The following is a 21725-nucleotide window of genomic DNA, read 5'->3' as shown; positions in this document are numbered from 1 at the left end:
CACCTTGTTATCTCAGATTCTCCAGCATCTGCAGTTCCTACTATCTCTGGCTCACTGTTACCTGATTTTTGTCTCCTTTTCTTATTTTATAAAAATGTTACGTTGGCATCTGGGGCTTTTCCAAAATCTAAGAAAATGTGACATGCATGCGCACAGATTAACATTGTAAAAAATGATAAAAAGATACATAAACAGCTGTTTGGGTTCTGTGAACAGTGGTTATTGGTAAGTAGTGGAGATTAAGTTGGATGATACCAGTATCACAGATTTCAGTCATGAAACAGCTGATTTCAAGATTCTTGGCTCACCGATGACCTGCTGAGTTTCTCCAGCACTTGCTCTTTTTATTTCCAATTTCCAGCATCTGCATTATTTTACTTTTACTTGATTGATTCAATGCTAGTCTAAATCCAATGATGACAGCAGCAATGTGAATGTGTGAACACAACATTCAACATACCGTTGTCAGAATAGTATCTCATTGGGACAAGTCTGAATATGGCTAGCTCTTTGAGTGAAGACATTTTAAAAGCTTGGTGTAAAAATGGCACTTGTGCTGCCTCCTAATTTGTTGCTTGCGAGCCCAGCATCCAATGAAGGATGTCAGGCAGGAGGCTGATACTTACAACCCAGAGGGCCAGTGTTTCTGAAGCCTCACAGCACACTGCAAGAGGTAGGTGCTGCTGAGTTATATAGGAGCCCTCAAGAGTTCAGCCAGGTAAGTAAAGAAAAGATTCACTGAGGTGATACTTACCCTGCCTTTGGACCTTTACTGGGCCATTGAACCTGGTGCCACCAACCACTAATGAAAGGCTACCTCATTTAGTAGGCAGCCTCCTCAGGTGGCAGGGGTTTGTCCTACCTTTGAAAAATGGCTCCTAATTGGGCTTTTAATTGTCAGCTGCTCACTTCCTTTTGGAGTGTTCAGCCATTCTGAATTCAGTCCTGCCTCTGTTAAACTGTACCGGCAGCTATCTACATACAGTAGTCAACCTAATACATTTCCTTTCAATTTCGCCAGAAACCCTACCTCCCAGGGGCCAGCAATAACCTGGCCTCTTTGTCCCGTTAACAAAAACCTTTCTGCCAATTCAGTATGGTTCGAGAAGCTGGCAACTTGCATGATTCAAGCAAAAAGATTTACTGAGTATTGCTGGTCTCGATAAGAATATGTAGCTGTGGTTCTGTGTATTATTCAATACGATCTAACTTCCTTCTGCAGAATAACAAACCATCAACACAGCTCCAGACAGCAGAATTAACATGGTTTTAAAAACTTGTATTAATTATTTATCCCCACCAGCATGCTGAGAGTTTCTTAAAGTAAAATGCGTGTGGATTACACTCTGTGTCGTGTTTGTGCCAGACTGTCTTTGTCACCTGATATGCTCAGACAGTTTGACCTGTATGGTATTGGGTATTGACAGTATACAATAGCATGCTGTTTTCAGGTCAAATAATATGAGTGGTGAGTAGCTAATTCAATTTTCAAGTACAAAATTTACCCCAGATACAAATGCAAAACTTCTAATTGTTTTTCAGGTCATTATATAATTATAATCTCGTAGTGAATGTTTTTTTTATGATTGCCAGCACAAGATGTTTCAATGCAGTTAGTTATTGTATAAGGTAATGCTTCTGAAGAGTAAATGTTACACTGGCTCTACCCACTCTATTAATGTTTCACACAGTCCGTGAGCGAATTCTACTTTAGCTTTTGGAGTGAGCAAATGTATCTGTACCAGCTTCCTAAGGTTTTAGTAAATGTGCATCTTTACTTCTCTTTGTCATTTCAGTATATTCATGAGAATATTAGAACGAAAGTAATAAGAGCAGAAGTGGGCCATTCAGCTCCTAAACCGACATGATCATCACTGATCTCCCGCAAGGCTCCGCTCTTTTCTCATGCCAGCTCAGCACTTAGAGGAGTGTTCAGTGAGTCAGCATTACTGTGAAGCGGACTGGAAAGAGTGTGTAGCCAGTCAGCACCACTGAAGCAGAGTGGGAGGAGTAGTCAGCATTCGCCTGAACAAGAGAGAGGCGGAGCCTGTACTTCTGAAACAGCACACAGGAGTGCGGGGACAGCAACTTCATAAAGAGCAGGAGAGAGATAGCAGAGTCTTTGGCTGCTTAAGCAATGTGGGCAAGTAGGTCAACAGCTTCATCAAGAGAAGAGCAAACTGCATGAGAAGGGCAGTGACATTGGGAGATAAAAACCAATGGCAGAGAGCATCTTCAACTTGTTTCTTCTTGGAAGTGTCTTGTCATGTTCATTTGTGAAATAGGAGTCGCTAAGCGAAAACTCAATTATCTTTCTTTTAGGTCCCAGTGAAATTTGAGAATCTGAGCTGTGCATGGTCTGCCTGAGTTCTGTGATGGTGTACTCAGAAAAATGTTCAGTTCCTTGAAGAAATCAGCATCGGTCACCTTCTCTGATTCCGGATGCATGTGAGAACCTTATCTAAGATTTCTGTCATGGCAAATTAGAATATATTACAAGTGATCATTATAAGGATGGCAATATTTCACTTGCTGCTGAAATCAAACCAACATTCTGAAATTAGATACATTCTGCACTGTAATCGCTACAATTAAGCAAGGGATTGTATTAAATTGATCTCTTTAACTCATGCTGAACTTTCCAAATAAAGCAGAACTTTGTCATATTAAACACAACTTAGCAATAAATGAGGCAGTTTGTCAGGTAATAAGGGGGTCCAAAAGTTAACCTAATAATCTGACCACCGATAATCATTAATAAAAACATAAAATGTTGAAAATATTCAGCAGGTCTAACAGCATCTGTGGTGAGAGAAACAGAGTCAAATGTTTCAAATCTGTGCCCTTGCATCAGAATTTCTGTGGGCTCAGTGTACCAAACTGAAAATGAGTGTGAAATCTTAAAGGGGCTTGAATGACATAGGCTATGGTGAGAAATGTGGCAGAATGCAAGTGAAGTTCAGTGAGACATTTCTTGTTTCATCTTTTAACTAGGTTTGACATTGAGGTGAGATATTTGGTAGGTAGTGTGAGTTGCCCAATACAGGGAATTATTGTTTGTGAGCAGCCTTATTACCTTCAGATCTCAGCTCATTAATAGGCAGCTTTTTATCCCATGAGTAAATTGAATGTCAATAAGTCTCAACTTCGAAGTTGGAGTGGGTACCTGGCAACATCAACTCATTGCTTGCTCCTAAGGGGCTCCATGTTGGACAGCATGAATCAATATCTCAGTGCATGGTCTCTGGGCACCAGCCACATACACCCCACAGTCACAGATATTGGCATCTGACATGGCCAGTGTCTAAGGCCATCAAGGCACATCTGCGATCGATTTACAGTACTCATTTGTACTTCAATGCTCCACCTTTGAGTAAAAGGGCACATTAGGAAGCCAGCTCTAATCTGTTGATATCTGCATTTTTCTGCAGCACATTCAGAACATCAGAACAGTGGCCAGCTTAGAGGGGACGTTGGTTGCAACCTGCACCTCACCTTCTACCTTTCTGAGAAATCATGTTGATTCTGAGTACAATGTGTGAACTGAAATCCCGATCCAGCTGTTCTACTTTAAGCAGCTGAAAAGACTCCTCTCAATGATTCCTGAACAAGCAACAACAAACATCTGTCATTGGTGACACGGGATACATGTGCCAAGGCACTAACCAAAAGCCACCTTGAACATTTCTTACTTATCTTTACTCTGGATTACTTGTTTCATAATAAATCAATAATTATGTTTTTTTTAATTAAAGGAACAAGATTGATGGGTCCTTTCATTCTGAACCTAATATAAAGAAGGTATACAATTGGCATATTGGTAACTGCTAAATTATTTAAACACATGCTATGAGCAATGGAATAGTGGGACTGCAGAGAGACTGCACACTCCTTCAGGCTCATTATGACAGAGCTTAAATAGAAGTAAATAATTACAATCTTATACCAATACAGAGACATGGCAATATGATGACATAAGTTGGGAACTAAATATTGCTAAAATAAATAATTACAATCTTATACCAATACAGAGACGTGGCAATATGGTGACATAGATTGGGAACTAAATATTGCTAAGTACATGATATGTAGGAAGGACAGGAAGGTAGGAAAAGGTAAAGGTGTACCTCTGTCAATTAATGATAACATTAACACATGAGAGACAGATGACTGAAGTTCAAGAAATCAAGACATTGAGGCAGATTGGGTAGAGTTGAGAAATGATAGATGCATTCAGTTAGTACTGTATTCCTAACAGTAATTACACAGTAGAACAGAGTAAAAAGTAAGAAAACTTGACTAAAAGGCACAGCAATAATCACGGGGAATTTTAATTAATTTGTAGACAAGAAAAATCAAATGGGTAAAAGTAGCTTAGATAAGGAATTTGCAGAAGGTTGTTGGCAGTTTCTTGGACTCGTACATTCTGGGGCCAACCAGTCGGTAGACTGTCCCAGGTTTTGTATTTTGTAACAAAATAGGATGAAACAACAAGCCTTTAATGAAGGTGCCTTGAGGAAGCTGTGGCTAAATGTGACTGAATTTTGCATTCAGTTCAAAGGAGAGAAGAGTGGAGACATCCTTCTGTTCACCTCCCCACTTACATATCCTGTGCCAGGCAGTAACAAGGTGTTCTCATTGTCCTCTCAATGAATTCTCCAACTCTACCATGCTGTCGAGGCAAAGAACTGAGCAGAGATGAGATACTTGCTCTCAAAAAAGATCATAAATTACGAACAAAGCAGGCTGGACTAGACTTGCTCCATTCCAGTTGTGCAGAATATTTGGCAGAGAGCTAGAGGCAGGTTGCTTTTCTGTGTAGTTTCAGAGGAAGGAACTTAAATAGAAACAATGAATGATTGAAAAATGAAGAATGTGGGTAGGGTAGAACCTAACTAATTAAAAGAAAATCCATAAAATATATGAGACAATCAGCATTCTATTTACTCAGAATGTCGCATGAGAAATAGTTATGAAAACGATAACCTAGTTCCCCACAAACTTCTCTAACTGTAGAATGTATTGGAGAAATGCCTTTAGATGATTCTCCTGTAATTATAAGATGAAATTTTAAGTTACTTTATCACTAATGTAAAATGTATGTGAATTAAAATAAGGCAGGGTTGTGGGATCAACTTCACGTTCAACTCCAAAACCATTTGAAATAAAACAGCATTGAGCTTCATTTTATCCCCATAACCCTTCATTCTCTTAATTATTAGAAACATGTCTATCTCAGCCTTGAGTATACTTAACAACTCAGCCTCGACAGCCTTTAGTGGTAAAGCATTCCGTAGATTTAGGAGAAAAGAATTCTCCCTTAATGCTGTCTAAAATGGGCGATTCCTTAATCAGAGATTATATCCTCTGGTCGTAGAACCTTAAAAATCTTATATGTTTCAATAAGGTCTCCTTTCATTTTTCTAAACTCTAATGAATACAAGCTCAGTCTACTCATCTTCTCCTCATAAGAATCAACTTATTGAGCCTTCTCTGGTCTGCTGTCAATGCCAATATATGTTTCCTTTGATAAAGTAATTCACAGAGTTCCAGTTGTGGTCTTGTATAGTTTTATCAAGATTTCTCTATTTTAATATTCCATTCTCTTTGAAATAAAGGATTCTTGTAAGATTACTACAAATGCAACCACTAACTCTGCAGCTATTTCCTAAAAAATTTAGGATGAAATCCATCATGTCCAGAGGGCTTATTAGCCTTTAACACCATTAATTTTCCAAGTACTTTTTCTCCTATGATAGCTATTCTTATTTGCTCCTCCCTCCCTTTATCTCCTTGATTATTTAATATCTTTAGAATATCATTAGTGTCCTCCACTGTGATGACTGGTGTAAAGTATTTGTTCAAATTTTCTGTCATTTCCTGGTTCCCCATTATTTCCTCAGCCTCATCCTCTACGGGACCTAAATTTACTTTGTCCCTTGCTTCTCTCTTATACATTAAAGTAAGCTCTTACTGTCCATTTTTATGTTCTTTGTTAGTTTGTCTTCAAAGTTTATTTTCCCCTCCTTTATTTTTTAGTCATATTTTGTTGGCTTTTAAAACTTTTCCAATCCTTTGATTTACCATCAATCTTTGTCATATTTTGTGTTGTTTTTTTTTCAACTCAATACGGACAGTCAATACTAATTCCCCAATCAGGCAATATCGAAACAGAACAATATGACTTGGAGTATAAAGTCAGCTCAATGCTTCTTTCTGTCCATTATTTGCATGAAAAATCATGTGCTAAGGTCCATAGTTTCGTGAACTGCACTCCTGCAAGCACCACTCTGTGGTTGGACTGCCCAGTATAGAATTGACTTTATTATTCGTTGCTAATGTTGAACAGAATGATCCAGTTTTCTCTCTTTACATTCTCTTCCAAAAATAATGATTCATTTGAATACAGTGCCATTGGTGTTAGCAACCCCCCAGCCCCCACAACAAATTCTTGCTCATTTTCGCATATGGATGTCATTAAAGAATTTGATCCTGGGGTTTAGCACACACATCCATAGATGAAGACGTCCTTCTTGTAGTGAACTAATCAGTTCAGGAACCCTATCTTGAGAGTGAACCCACAGAAAGTGAGTAGCCCAGATGGAGACCCTGGTCATGCAGAGATCCTCTCTGGACTACCTGGAGGGAATATTCACAGACATCTTTAACCTCTCCATGCTATGATGTGAAGTCCCCACCTGCTTCATCATTCCAGTGCCAAAGAAAAATCATGCTGCATGTCTCAATGACTACCACCCAGTGGCTCTGACCACCTCAATTATGAAGTGATTCAAGAGGTTAGTCATAGCTCATATCAACTCCAGTCTAGCAGATTGCCTTGATTGTTTGCAATTCACCTACCAGAGCAACAGGTCCACAGCAGACACCATCTCCATATAGTCATCCCTGGAACACCTGAATATCAAGGATACCTATGTCAGGCTCCTATGAATTGACTACACTTCCGCCTTCAACACCATAATTCCAAGTAAACTCATCTCTAAACTCCGTGACCCAGTTCTCGGCTCCCACCTCCACTCCCCTGCGCCCAACCCCACCTCTGTAACTTTCTGATCCATACACCACAATCTGTAAGAATAGGTGACAGCACCTCCTCCGCCGTAATATGGCAGGCAATGGCCTAGTGGTATTATTGCTGGACTGTTAATCAGGAGACCCAGATAACATTCTAGGGACCCAGGTTCAAATCCTGCCACAGCAGATGGTTGAATTTGAATTCAATAAAAAATATCTAGAATTAAATATCTAATGATGACCTTGAATCCATTGTCAATTGTCAGAAAAAACCATTTGCTTCACTAATGTCCTTTTGGGAAGGAAGTTGCCATCCTTGCCTGGTCTGGCCTATATGTGATTCCAGACCAACAGCAATGTGGTTAACTCTTAACTGCCCTCTGGGCAATTAGGGATGGGCAATAAATACTGCTCAGCCAGTTATGCCCTCAGCTCGTAAATGGATGAAGAAAAAAAACTTCAACACCGACACCCTGTAAGGCTGCAAATCAGCCCCCTACTATACTCCTTATACACTCACGACTATGTGGCCAATTCCACCTCGACTCCATTCACAAGTTTGCTAATGACACTGCTGTTGTAGATCAGATCTTGAGCAATGATGAGCCAGAATACCGGAAAGAGATTGAGTGTTTAACAACATGGTGTAAAGACAGCAATCTCTCCGTCAATGTCAGCAAAAAGAAAGAGCTAGTCATTGACTTCAGGAAACAGAGTGGAGGGCACGCCTCTGTCTTCATCATTCGTGCTGCAGTGGAGATGTTTGAGAGCATCAAGTTCCTGGGAGTGGTGCTCACCAACAATCTGTCCTGGTACACTGACTTCAACGCAATGTTCAAGAAAGCCAAACAACATCTCTACTTTCTCAGGATCTAAGGAAATTAGGCTTGTTCACAAGGCCGATCACCAATTTTTATAGATGCATCATAGAAAGCATTTTATCTGAATGCATCCCAGCATGATATGGCAACTGCGCTTCCCGAGACTGCAAGAAGCTACAGAGAGTCGTGAACACAGCCCAGCCCATCAGACAAACTCCATCTATACTTCCCGCTGCTTCAGGAAAGCAACCAACATAATCAAAGACCCAGAGATAGTAGGAACTGCAGATGCTGGAGAATCCGAGACAACAAGGTGCAGGGCTGGATGAACACAGCAGGCCAAGCAGCATCATAGGAGCAGTTACATTCTCTTCCACCCTCTTCTGTTGGGCAGAAGACAACAAAGTTTGAGTACACGTATAAATAGGTTCAAAAACAGCTTCGTCTCTGCTGTTATCAGACATTTGAATAGACCTTTCAAATGTTAATTCCGATCTCTCTCTGTACCTTTGCTGAGGCTGCAACACTGTACTCTTCACTCTGTTCTGCTGCCCTAATGCACTTTGTATGGTAATATCTACCTGTATGGCAAGCAAAACAACACTTTTCACTGTATTTCAGTATATGTGATGACGATAAATCACTCAGTCAATCAATCTCTCTTCCCACCTGGGCAGAGACTATTGGTCCATCACAGTCCTAGGCAAGATCAGAGTCAATCTGAAGTGTTCCACTGCCCAAGAAATGTGTCAACCACACATTATACACTAAACCAAGTTGGAACTTCAGGGTACTATGTGATGGGATATGGCAACAAAGAGCAAAAGCAATACTGGTGCGAATGAGAATTGGTCAAAAAACTTGATTGGAATCATACCTAGCAGAAAGGAACACAATTGTGGCTGTTGGAGATAATCTTCAGGATGGTTTTCTAGTCCCAACCACTTTTGGCTGCTTCAGCCTGCTCTTTTTTTAATTCATACATGGGATGAGAGCATTGCTGGCTAAGCTAGCATTTATTGCCCACTCCAATGGGCAGTTAAAAGTCAACCACTTTGCTGTGGGTCTGGAGTCACATGTAAACTAGACCAAATAAGGATGGAATTTCCTTCTGTAAAGGACATTAATGAACAGGGTGTGTTTTTACAACAATCAACAACAGATTCATGGTTAATTGCAGGTTTTTATTGAATTCAAATTCCACCATCTGCAATGCCAGGATTTGAACCTGGGTCCCCAGAACATTACCTGAGTGTCTGAATTAATAGTCAAGTAATACCACTCCTCGCCTCCTCTGCTTCCTCCATCATAAAGTTAGAAGTTGGGTCATTCGCTGACAATTCCATGATGTTCTTCACCATTTGAAATCATGGGTCCTTATCTGTCAATATCCAGGCTTAGGCTAATAAATGGCACACAACTGCTATCTCCTACAAGCAAGAATCTAACGATCATTCCTTGATATTCAGTGGCATTACCACTGCTAAATCCCCCACTATGTAAACCCTCGCAGTTACCATTGACTGGAAACTGAAAATGACCATCTATATAAATCCTGTGACTACAAGAACAGGCAAGAAACTGGATTACGGATTAGCAATGAATGTTACCTAGCCAGCAATACCCACATCTCATGAATATTTTCAAAAGTTAAATTTGACTTGTAGCTAACCAGGTCCTTTTTATTGTCTGTTTGGTTCAAAAATCTTTAGCTGGATTTACTTTTCTAAAAGTCCATTCATTTCTTTGCTGACATAAGATCATGTCCTTGTTCTGTGACTGGTACTCAGTGACGTCTGAGCTCCTATCCAGTTATAGTATGGAGTAGGCTAATTATAGAAAGACCCAAACCATTTAAAGAGGTCAGAGGAAGATTTTAGAAAACACCACAGAGAGATGTCACAGAGGTCAGGATCTGAAGCTGGAGCAAGTAAAAAGAAAGATGCTTCAAAGAAAGCATTTAATAGGTGGTGGTGAGTTTGATTATTTGATGTCGGGACAGTCTGGTGAGTGGCGACAGAGGGATTGTGTGTTGTGGTCTGTAATTGTTAGCACGTGGGCAGTCATGCCATGGCTTAAACAGTAAGGATGAGCTTTGCCGGCTGGAAAACAAACTACCAATCAAAGATGTAACATAGGAGAAGATTGGATACTTAGTAAAGCTCTTGAAAGCATTTTCATTACAATTGTGGTTATCTAAATTGTTGCTTCTCTGTTTCCTTCTGCTGCAGCTGCTTCTCCCTGCTCAGCCGAATTGTTCTTCCACTGCTTTGACATCCAGCAAATCATGCTCTTGCTTGTTTTTGTACTAAAATCATTTTTTTTTTGTTAATGTGGACAGATCATTAGTTTGATTTACAACTCCCTGCTAGAAGGATTAGTTCGATATGATTGCAGAGTGTGTCTCCACTGAGCTTCTATTAAATGTGAGGACACCGCTGGATGTCAACTCTATATTCAAAGGCCAGACTGCTGATCTTCTGCACTCTTGGAGATTTTTCTTTCATGAAATTATGTAATGCCCCAGATCTTGCAATAGGAAGATAGTCTTTGCACCATGTTTTCTGGACTTATGCACAGACATTATCCAGGATTTCTGATGGGACATTACCTGGCATCTGCAGTACTTCAAAAAATCCCCAACTCTGAGTCAGAGTTGGACACTTCAGAATGTTCCATCTTTCTTCTTATAATAGCAAACAAGGGCAGACTAGAGGGATTAAAGGTTGCTGTAACCCCCGGCTAACCATAAAAACAGAATATTCCAGTTTCTCCCCCAACATCTAACCTGATGACCCCCTCCCATGAGGAAGTTCATCCCATCACCAGTCCTGGTCCAACAGCTTCAGTCCTTCCTTCCTTCCATACCCTGACCCTACCCCAAGAATCCCCTCACCCCACATGAAGCCAGCTCTCTCTTGATTTCCCCCACACTGAACCTCCTCCCTTCTGAATCCACCAGTCCTCCCCCAACATCCCTCAAACTGCACCTGAACCAATTACCACAAGGACACACCATGCCCTGACCCCAACTGACTCTTGCCCTCAATTCCTCATTTCCTGCCTAGATTTGGCCCAAATATCCTCCTTGACCATCATCCCCAAACAGACCTGCACCAACATCCACAGGAACAACCCCAACTCAATGCTCCTGACCTATCCTAAGCCCTCACTATCTCACCTGCCACCCTATTCCCTAACTCACCTGCCACTCTCACACTACCCCTTATCTACTTCATATCATACCCTTTGCCATTCGGTGTCCGCATCTTCTTGGCAGCCTAAACCCAACCACCTGACACAGTAATATCTCACCCATCAGATGCTCTACCCTTCACCCACCTGGCACCCTATCCCACTCATCCTTTTGGCACCATCGCCCCCATTCTCCTGGCAATCTCTCACCCCATACTTAACTTGTCTCGACAGATGTCAAAGGACTTTTAAACATTAGAATATGGCAGCTGTTGCTGTAAAAGTAGGGCACAGCTCTAGCCCTGCTCCATTCTGAAACTGCCTGTATCAACCACTAAACTGAGTTGCTGTTGCATTATGTTCGATTTCCCATTCAAATTTACTTGCATAATCACAAATACAACATTTTCCATGATCCAATTTAACCATCTAATATAACACAACCTCCTGGCTTTAAAAGAATTTTCCTTGTTGAATTTAAGATTATTGGTGTAGTTCCATTTATACCTTTAAAAATAAGCTTTGATTTTTCATAAGCGTGTCAATACTGTGAGTAATCTGATTTTAAATTATTGAAAATGACTTTAAACAAATTGTATCAAATCTCTTGCGAGAATCATATAGTCATGGAGTTATACAGCATGGAAACAGACCCTTCAGTCCAACTCCTCCAGACCAACCAGACATCCTAAGATGGTCCAGTCCCATTTGCCAGCATTTGACCAATATCTCCCTATACCCTTCCTAATCATGCATCCACCCAGATGGCTTTTGAATGTTGCAATTGTACCAGCCTCCACCACCACCTCTGACAGCTCGTTCCATACACGCAACACCATCAGCGTAAAAAAGTTGCTCCTTAGGTCTCTTTTAAATCTTTCCCCTCTCACCTCAAACCTATGCCCTCTAGTTTTGAACTTCCTTATCCAGGGAAAAGAACCTTGGCTATTCACCTTATCCATGCCCCTTATGATTTTAAAAATCTTTATAAGGTCACGATGGACATTAGACTGATTCTCATTGTTTAAATATTTAATAACTTTTACAATGTCTCTTACTGCTTTTGCGTTGAAAGAAAGCTTTGTTTGAAATGTATCCTGGAACCTTTGCAAATGGATGCCAGTGACTTAAACTCACCATGATTGTTATTTTAATTTGCACGTGAAATGTTTATAAACTATTGAGGGGAATTGAGTTTAAGAGCCACGAGGTTATGCTGCAGCTCTATAAAACCCTGGTTAGGCCACACCTAGAATATTGTGTTCAGTTCTGGTCGCCTCATTATAGGAAGGATGTGGAAGCTTTAGAGAGGGCGCAGAGGAGATTTACCAGGATGCTGCCTGGACTGGAGGGCAGGTTAAGCAAAGGTTGAGGGAGATAGGGCTTTTTTCAATGGACCGAAGAAGGATGAGAGGTGACTTGATAGAGATGTACAAGGTGATGAGAGGCATAGATAGAGTGGATAGGCAGAGATTTTTTGCAAGGGCGGAAATGACTACTACAAGGGGACACTATTTTGAAGTGATTGGAGGAAGGTATAGGGGAGATGTCGGAGGTAGGTTCTTTACACAGAGAGTGGTGGGTGTGTGGAATGTGCTACCAGAAGAGGTAGTGGAGTCAGATACTTTAGAGACTTTTAAGTGACTCTTGGATAGGCACATGGAGGATAGTAAAATGTAGGGTATGCAGGGTAGTTTGATCTTAGTAGGATAATAGGTTGGCACAACATCATGGGCTGAAGGGCCTGTACTGTTATATGTTCTAAATTGCCCATTGTGTTCAGGGATGTCTAGATTAGGTGGGTTATAGGGGGATGGGTCTCCGTACGATGTTCTGAGGTTAAGTGTGGACTTGTTGGCTGAAGGGCCTGTTTCCACACTATACGGATTCTGTATATTTTTAAAGATTATGGACACTCAACTTATAGAACATAGAATGTAGAATCCCTACAGTGTGGAAACAGGCCCTTCGGCCCAACAAGTCCACACTGACACTTGGAGCATCCCACCGAGACCCATCCCACTATAATCCACCTAAGCTACACATCCCTGAACGCTATGGACAATTTAGCATGGCCAATCCACCTAACCTGCATATCTTTGGACTGTGGGAGGAAACCCACGCAGACATGGGGAGAATGTGCAAACTCCACACAGACAGTCACCCAAGAGTGGAAGCGAACCCGGGTCCTTGGCTCTGTGAAGCAGCAGTGCTAACTATTGAACCACCGTGCCACCCCATCTTCAACATAATTCCTCAATCATTTCTTCTGTTTTCCTGATTTTAAACAAATTGCACTGACAAAGCTAATATAATTAAAAACAGAGTATTGAAGAAACACAGCAGATCTGGCGCATGTGTAGACAGAAAACAGAGTTTACATTTTGAGGCTAATGTCCCTTCATCAAACTTTGGACTTGAACACACAACAGCAGATCACATTTCAATGTATAACTATGTACTGTGTTAAGACCAGTTGATTATTTTTAAATGTAGCTTTAAATTTGATTTCAGTTGTGAAATTCCATTAGTATATAGAAAGTCAACCATGAATTTTAAAATCTAAATGCACTTGAGTTACAATTCTGCAGGTTTGGTGCTGACTCAGAAGACTAAATATGGCAAACTGTTTTTCTAGAATTCTATGTGGTCAGTGGGGTGTGGTTGTTAGTTAGCCTGTCTGCTACCTCAATTCACTTCTAATTCCAAAAAATCTGCCATTTTCTGATTCAATTTAAGCCTCCTGACTGTACGGGTTTGCAACAACGAACAGAATTCTATTCTCCTGTATTCCACTGAAACTCAATTGCATGTTTTGTATTAAAATGCCACTTGCTTTGAATGACTTGGCTTAGATGCATTTGTGAACATGTTCACACTTACTAAGAGTCCTCACCCACAATTTGTCCTCCCACATTTAAGTTTCTAGTGCACCAGTAAAGAAACAGCTTGTGCAGTCTTAATGCAAAAGCATCAGAAATCTGACACAATCTTCAATAATCTCACCCTTCATGACCTTACGAAGTATGATACTCGACTTTGAATAAAACACAAGTGCAGCATGACCAGCACAGGTTTTCTTTCTGATTAGGATTACACAATTTAGAGAATAGTTTTAAATCTGCTGATGGAAACATTTGTTTTTTTCTCAGTCTTTCTAAAATTCACCTGTACTGACAGTGAAAACGAAACATAGACACATTTAGAAGTTGCTCTTTCATTTTTCAGCATTGATTAACTTACTTTTTGATAGCACTTGAAAGGATACATCTGCATATTAAAAACCTTTTAAGCTGGAAAATTGTTCCAGAGCTTTCTAGATTCATCATGTGGAGTTAAACAGAATTCTTGAGAGGGAAATGAGGATGTCTTCCTATTTCCTTACTCACTATCTCATTCGTTCCAATTTTTTTTTTGCTAAATGGAAATCCAGGAATAGAATAAAATAAGTTCAGAGACTGGAACTGTGCATGTTTTTGAGTTCTGTTTCCACAATGACTAAAATGCATTGATAACTTAACACTGTGCCTGTAATAGCTCTATATAATGGATCAAATAAATCTATTTTGGAACTAGAGTTCTGCACCTGGCATTTTTGCCACCTTAATAAAATTCAGCATATGGTGGCCTTCAGAGGGAGTTACATTGTGAATTTCCTGTCCCATTGGTGTAAAGCCTGTGTAAATTGGGTGAGAGTAGTTGGACTACCTGGAAAAGTCTGTGCAGCATTTAAAAAGAATGTTTCATCTTGATGCTTTAGTCACAGATTAGAGGAAATCCAACTAACATCAATGCATTTAAGATGAAGTAAGAGTCCTTCACGTCAAGGCAACATTTGACTGAGTGTGGCATCAAGGTCCTCCGGCAAAATTGGAGTCAATGGTGATCAGAGGGGAGAACGTTTCACTGCTTAGAGTCATACCTCACACAAAGAAATGTAGTTGTGATTGTTGGTAGTCAAATATCTCCAGGACATCACTGGGTAATGTTCTAGGCCCAACTTTCTTCAACTGCTTCATCAATGACCTTCCTGTCATCATAAGGTCAGAGTTGGGATATTCACTGATGACTTCACTAGCACCGTTCATGTCTCCTCAGATGGTGAAGTGTTTTGTGTCCAAATGCAATGCGACCTGGACAATATCCTGGCTTGGACTGATACACGGCAAGTAACAGTAATGCCATGAAAATGCCAGTGTGATAGAATACTTCCTACTTGCCTGGATGCATCTCCAACAACACTCACAAAGTATGATACCCCCAAGACAAAGCAATACACTTGATTAGCACCCTATCCAACACCTTTGACATTTACTGAGTCACAGTAGTGTGTACAATCTACAAGATACACTGCAGTAAATCACCAAACATCCCTTGACAGGATCTTCCAAACTTGTGACATCAATCAGCTGGAAGGACAAGAGCAGCAGGTACATGGGAACACTGCAAGATCCCCTCCAAGCCACACACTATTCTGATTTGGAACCAGGTAGCTGTTCCTTCAATATTGCTGGGTTAAAATTTTGGATCTCCCTTTCTAACAGCAATGTGGATTTGCCTACTCTCCCAGGATTGCACCTTCTCAAAAAGGCAACTCACTACAATCTCCTCCAGGTAAATTAGGGATGGGAAATAAATGCTGGCCGAGCCAGCAATGCTCACATCCCATGAATGAATAAAAATAGTGTCAGTGATATTTTTATTCATAAACACTCAACTACCAAGTGCACATTAAGGCAGAAGGAATGGCTGCAAGCCATTGAAGACAAATTATTTTGGAGGATATTGAACAGGGACTGCAAAGTAGAAAGTGTTTCTCCACTTGGCTGAAGGCATAACCCTGTAGGGTTTACCTGGTGAGTTGTCTGTCTGATGGGACTCCTGCTGGCTGCTGGTTAATTAACAAAGATAGCTTCCCACCCCATTAAACAGTCAACTCATTCATGTTTCTTTTGCAGTAGAAGGAGATGTTAAATGCTGCCTAATAAATTCAAGAATTTGATATTCATCGATCCTTGGCTTCTGTATCCCTTGTGTGACAGTGGTGGAGGAAGAAGATGAGAAAGAGAATAATGAAAACCAAGTCATTCAGGAATTTCAGCTGTGTGCTGCTGCCATTTCTCAACCAAGCCTCAATCTGCCTGCCTCATAAAACCATGCCAGTGGGATATGGAAGACAATACCACACTGCCATGAGGTGCTAAAGAAGCACTTCAATTCCACAGGCATGAAAAGACAATCACATTTTGTTCAAATATGTCCTTGTCATCTAAAACAAGCAGGACAGGTTTAAAAAAAAAGAGACATGTAGGCACTGAGGGAAAGTTAGAAAGGATAATAAGCTGATTATGTGCACTTTGGAATAGAACATATGCTGATTTGATGCTTTGATATTGAGTCATAGCATTAGAGACATAAAGGAAAGAGTGCATAGTGTTTTTACTGATATCGTCACTGAGGTAATGATAATTAGTTTATTGTTGACAGAGTAACAATGCTTTATAATGTGTCAGAATGGTACTGGTTGGATTTGAATGTTGGGGGAGTATGGGGTTGGTGGTGGTGAGCGAATTTAAGATCAGCATTCTTTCATACAAGACAAGACTACAGTAATGGCATGTGTTGTGGTGCCTCTTGCCCAACTCCTTTTTTGCTCAATCCTATTGCTCCTCCATAATAATTTCATATAAGGCTGAGCGGCAGTTTATATCCTGTTGCTGAGAAGTCTCTGACTGTGTTTAAGGGATGGAGGATTCTGAAATCTGCTTATGATCTGACCTAATGAGATGCATCAGAAAGAAATGCAGGTGCAGGCTGATAAGCAAATGGAAAACATTGAAAACATGTTTCCCCAGCTGCAGAAACCTGTATTTGAAGCTCACTAGGTTCGCCTGTCTCAGAAACACTTTACTGCTGTTTGTCACAGCTGCCAGGCCTTATATAACTATCCTGACTACTTTAGCAACACACATCCATGAAGCTGAAAGCTGCTACGTCATCAATTCCTGCTTCAAAATCTGCAAATGAGACAATTGGTAAGCTGATAAGCAGATCACTGTTCAGCAACTTAGTTAACTCATGGGATGAGGGTAATCACTGAAGGATTTTCAATGCAGGACATGTTTCCACTCACACTTTCCTGCTAAAATAATTCCTGTATCAGGTGTCATACACCAAAAATGACAACGTCCTCTACCACCCTCAACCCTCATTCCCAACCTCCCTGTGCTTGGGTTACGTTTTAGAAATTTCTCAATACCCTACTCTTAAACAAGCCTGGATAGACAGTGGCAAGTGTTATGCTACCACTATCAACTTTATAGGGCAAAGCAACAAATCACACAATCCCCTGAACCAAAGCTCATGAAGTTACTGTGGTCTCTCCTGTACCACCATCATAATATTAGCAGAATTTCAGCAGAAACCTTGTTATAAATGTTTATATAAAGCTGTTGTGGCAGAGTAGGGAAAAACAAGGAAATTCATCCCCAAAGTCTTTCATAGAATTGTTAGAATTTGAACGCATGATTCAATAGCAGTTGTTTTTATTCTCCACAAATCTTCCCTCAGAAGTCAAATTATTAGTAGCACTTGCTCAAGGGTTAGAGAAATGAACTTAATAGTTTTATAGTTACTTCTTCATTTCTATAATATTGGAACATTTCCAGAATGTGTCATTAAAGATCTCTGTAAAACAATAGGATTGTGTCTGATATGCTGATACTAATATTCCCTTCTCGGGTCCCACCCAGCTCATAATGTAGCAACATCTTTTTCTTAAATAAAACATTCTAGTTAGTATGAACTTACTAGCACATTTCAGAATCTTAACCTTCATTGATGCAAAACAGTTTCAAAGAATTTCCTTTCATATATATGCCTCCAAGGCATCAGCCATGGAGGTCCGCATTCATAGGAAGGAGCAAGAGTCTGAGAAGGAATTTAAAAATAGATGCAGTATTTCAACATATCAATCTGTGCTTTGAACATATTATATGCTGTGAACCAGGAATTAAACCTGTTATGACTTTGTATTCTTGTTCACAATTTGAAAACTATTCTAATTAACTCAAACATATTTTTCCCTTCAAGCAATTTACTGTTGGCACAGCCCAATTTAATGTATAAGGGTCGCCTCTGTCTTCAAAATCTGACTGTAAGAAGCACAGAAAAAAAAACAACTGGTTGTGAGTAATGAATTTTAAGCACTTTTAAAATTCTCCTCAGCTTCCAACAATATTTCTGTATTTTTAGAAATCACACTTGTTTCCAAAGGGAGGATCATAGAGAGCTTATCATTTGCTACTAATTAAAGAATGTTGCAGCTTTGTAGAACACTGTGAGGAGGAGTTTAAGCAAAATTTATATTCCCTGTGTATGTAGCAAGTACATTTCATAAGCACCTATGGAAGTCTCAGACACAATAAATAGAATGCAAATACTGCTATTCAGACTTTCAATTTTGTGGAACTAATTTCTGGAGGAGGGCAGTGATTTTCATGGTTATTTATTTGTTAAAAGATGCTTTATTTTGTGATAAAAGTATAAATGACAAATCCTTTCAGTGTATCTCATTTCAATTAGTCTTATGAAGTAATGCCTACATTTTTCCCAATGCAAATTCTGTCACATTGTAGTTTTAAATTCTGTTTTCTTTGCACAGACACGTTCAAATCTGATTTATTTGTTAGAATTTGAAAAAAAAACGAAAAGGCAAAAGCATCTTGTAACTTGTACTGAAGTGGTTAAATGTAGAGTGTTGAAAGTTCAGAATGGAATGAGGCAAAGCACAACATGGCCAAAAAAATTCAACCTCCAGTTATTGCTGGCATGCTTCAGAGGTGTGAAGTGAGACAGCTGTGCTGATAATAGCATGAGACTGAATTCCAGCTACTGTCCAGTGTTTCAAATTATTCCACACTTAGTTACAGGTGAGGAACACAGCACTGAAAATAATGTTTCAGCTTTATTGCCAGTTAAGTGCTTTAAAAAATCAACTAAAACTGAAGTGAGTCAATTTACAGCACTTGAAGCATTTAATCCTTTCTCCAGCCACATGCCTGCTGAGTCTTTGTCAACATTCCCCATCCCTGGCATAGTAATTCCCTAACTTTTGTGTCACTCTGCCGAGAATATAACAAAGTGAAATTCTGTTGCCACATCAACTTATATTTCGAGAGTCTTTAGAACTTAGGAGGTGAAATTAGTTTATGACAACAATGTGAAATGGGCTTGAGTGACTCAATGGTTGATTTTTCATTCCCCTCAATCTTTGCTTTCAATAAAATTCTCAGTACAATAGCTCAAACACTTTTTGGAGTCTAAGTCTCACTGTCACTTAATCTTGGCAGTAATTTCCATGTCATTGAAAAATAGAAAACTGGCATGGTGCAAAATCAGCTGCCTACTTGCTCAAGATCATTTTACACCTCTGCTGTAGACCACTGTCTGCTTGAGTTTTTATATCTGTTTCTAAACAAGCTGTTCTAAACAAACCAAGCACCTCTCCTTTCTAATTTTCCTTTCTCCTTTCTAATTCACGTTTTAACTTTTCATTTATAAGCAAGATTAGAATGTTGCTAGCAAGACAACATGTATTGCTCATCCCTTATTGAGGTTGGAAAGATCCAGGTGAACAGCTATCTTGAATCCTGCAAGTGGCTTACTTGGCCATTTCAGAGGGCAGTTAAGACTCAAGAACATTGCTGTCAGTCTGGAACCAGACACAGATCAGATTAGTGAAGGATGGCATTTTCCTTCCACAAAAAGAATTAGTGAGCCAGACCTGCTGAATTTTCTCAGTATAGAGTCATAGGGATCCACAGAACAGGAAAAGGCCCTTTGGCCCATCGAGTCCATGCTGGTCATAAACAACCACTTACCTATTCTTATTCCATTTTTCCAGCACTCTGCTTACAGTCTTATATGCCTTTGGAATGCAAGTGAACATCTAAATACTTCTTGAATGTTATGAGGGCTTTTGCTTCTGCCACCCTTATAGGCTGTGATTTTCAGTTTCCTACCATCCTCTGGATGAATTTTTTCTTCCTCACGTCCCCTCTAAACTTGCAATCATACCTAGCTCAAAGGAAAATGGCTGTGGTGGCTAGTCATCTCAGCTCCAGTCTACCTCTGCTGGAGTTCTCCAGGATAGATATTGTCTCATCAACCTATTCAGAGATGTCATTACAAGCTGCTGGATCAGGTGGGACTTAAACCCAGATTTCCTGGTTCAAATGTAGGGACACTAACACTGAGTCACAAAAAGCCAAAAAGCTTACCCTTACTTAGACACAGCACGTCACAAAGAGATCAGCCACTTCCTATCAGGGAATTGAAACCTGGTTTTCCCACATGGCAGGCAGGGATGCTAATGACCTTACTGACAGGTTTCCTGGCTCAGCCTTCCTCCTTTCTTGAATGACAGAATCTATTGGCTGTCCAGTTCCCTGGCACCTCTTATATAGCCAGAAAGGAAGTTAAAATTATTTGCAAGCACCCCTGCTATTTCCTCCTTTGCCTCACTCAAAGGCCTGGGATACATTTCATCAGTCCCTGGAGATTCATCTACTTTTAACACCAGGAGAAACTCAGAACCTCCTCTCTGCCTATGCTAATTTCTTGAAGTATATCACGGTCCTTCTCCCTGTTTTCTACATCCACATTGTCCCTCTCACTGAACATTGACATTTTCTGTTATTATTAGTGAGCCAGATGTTTTCTTTACGACTGTTCACATTTTTCAGTCAACATTGTAGTTAAAATTTCTTTTGTTCCAAATTGTTTTTGAATTAAGTTAACCAGCTGCAATGATAGGATTTGAACATGGGAGGTAACTTATGCTTCAGGAGGCGGAGAGACTGCAGGCGAAAAGGTCATTTAATTGGATGAGGTAAGAGGATCCCATGTCCCATCATGGTTGTGCCTCGCTGGAATTACGTTTGATGTAGTAAGTTCCATTGTTGACCTACACACCCCATCACCAATTGAGGCCATACATTGGCCAAAAAGAGTCATAAAGTCATGGAGATATTCAGCTCAGAAAAAGACCCTTCGGTCCAACTCATCCATGCTGACCAGATATCCTAATTTATTCCAGTCCCATTTGCCAGCATTTAGCCCATATTCCTCTAAACCCTTCCTATTCATATACCCATCCAGATGCCTTTTAAATGTTGTAATTGTATCTAAATCCACCACTTCCTCTGGCAGCTCATTCCATACATGCAGCACCCTCTGTGTGAAAAAGTTTTCCCTTAGGTCCCTTTTAAAACTTTCCCCTCTCACCTTAAATCTATGCCCTCTAGTTTTGGACTCCCCTCACCCCAGCGAAAAGACCTTGTCTATTTACCCTATCCATGCCCCTCATGATTTTATAAACCTCTATACGGTCACCTATAGAGTAGCTAAACCAATGTCATGTACAGCCACAACATGGCCTCCCAACTTTTATACTCAATGCACTGACCAATAAAGGCAAGCATGACAAACGCCTTCTTCACTATCCTGTCTATCTGTGACTCCACTTTCAAGGAACTACGAGACTGCACTCCAAAGTGTCTTTGTTCCGAAAAACTCCCCAGGACCTTACTATTAAAAGGATAAGTCCTGCCCTGATCTGCTTTTCCAAAATTCAGCACCTCACAGTTATCTAAACAAACTCCATTTGCCAAT

Source organism: Rhincodon typus, chromosome 3, assembly GCF_021869965.1.
Source record: "Rhincodon typus isolate 14 chromosome 3, sRhiTyp1.1, whole genome shotgun sequence".
NCBI classification, from domain to species: Eukaryota; Metazoa; Chordata; class Chondrichthyes; order Orectolobiformes; family Rhincodontidae; genus Rhincodon; species Rhincodon typus.
The sequence above is the reverse complement of the archived record's forward strand: the minus strand, read 5'-3'. Positions refer to the sequence as shown.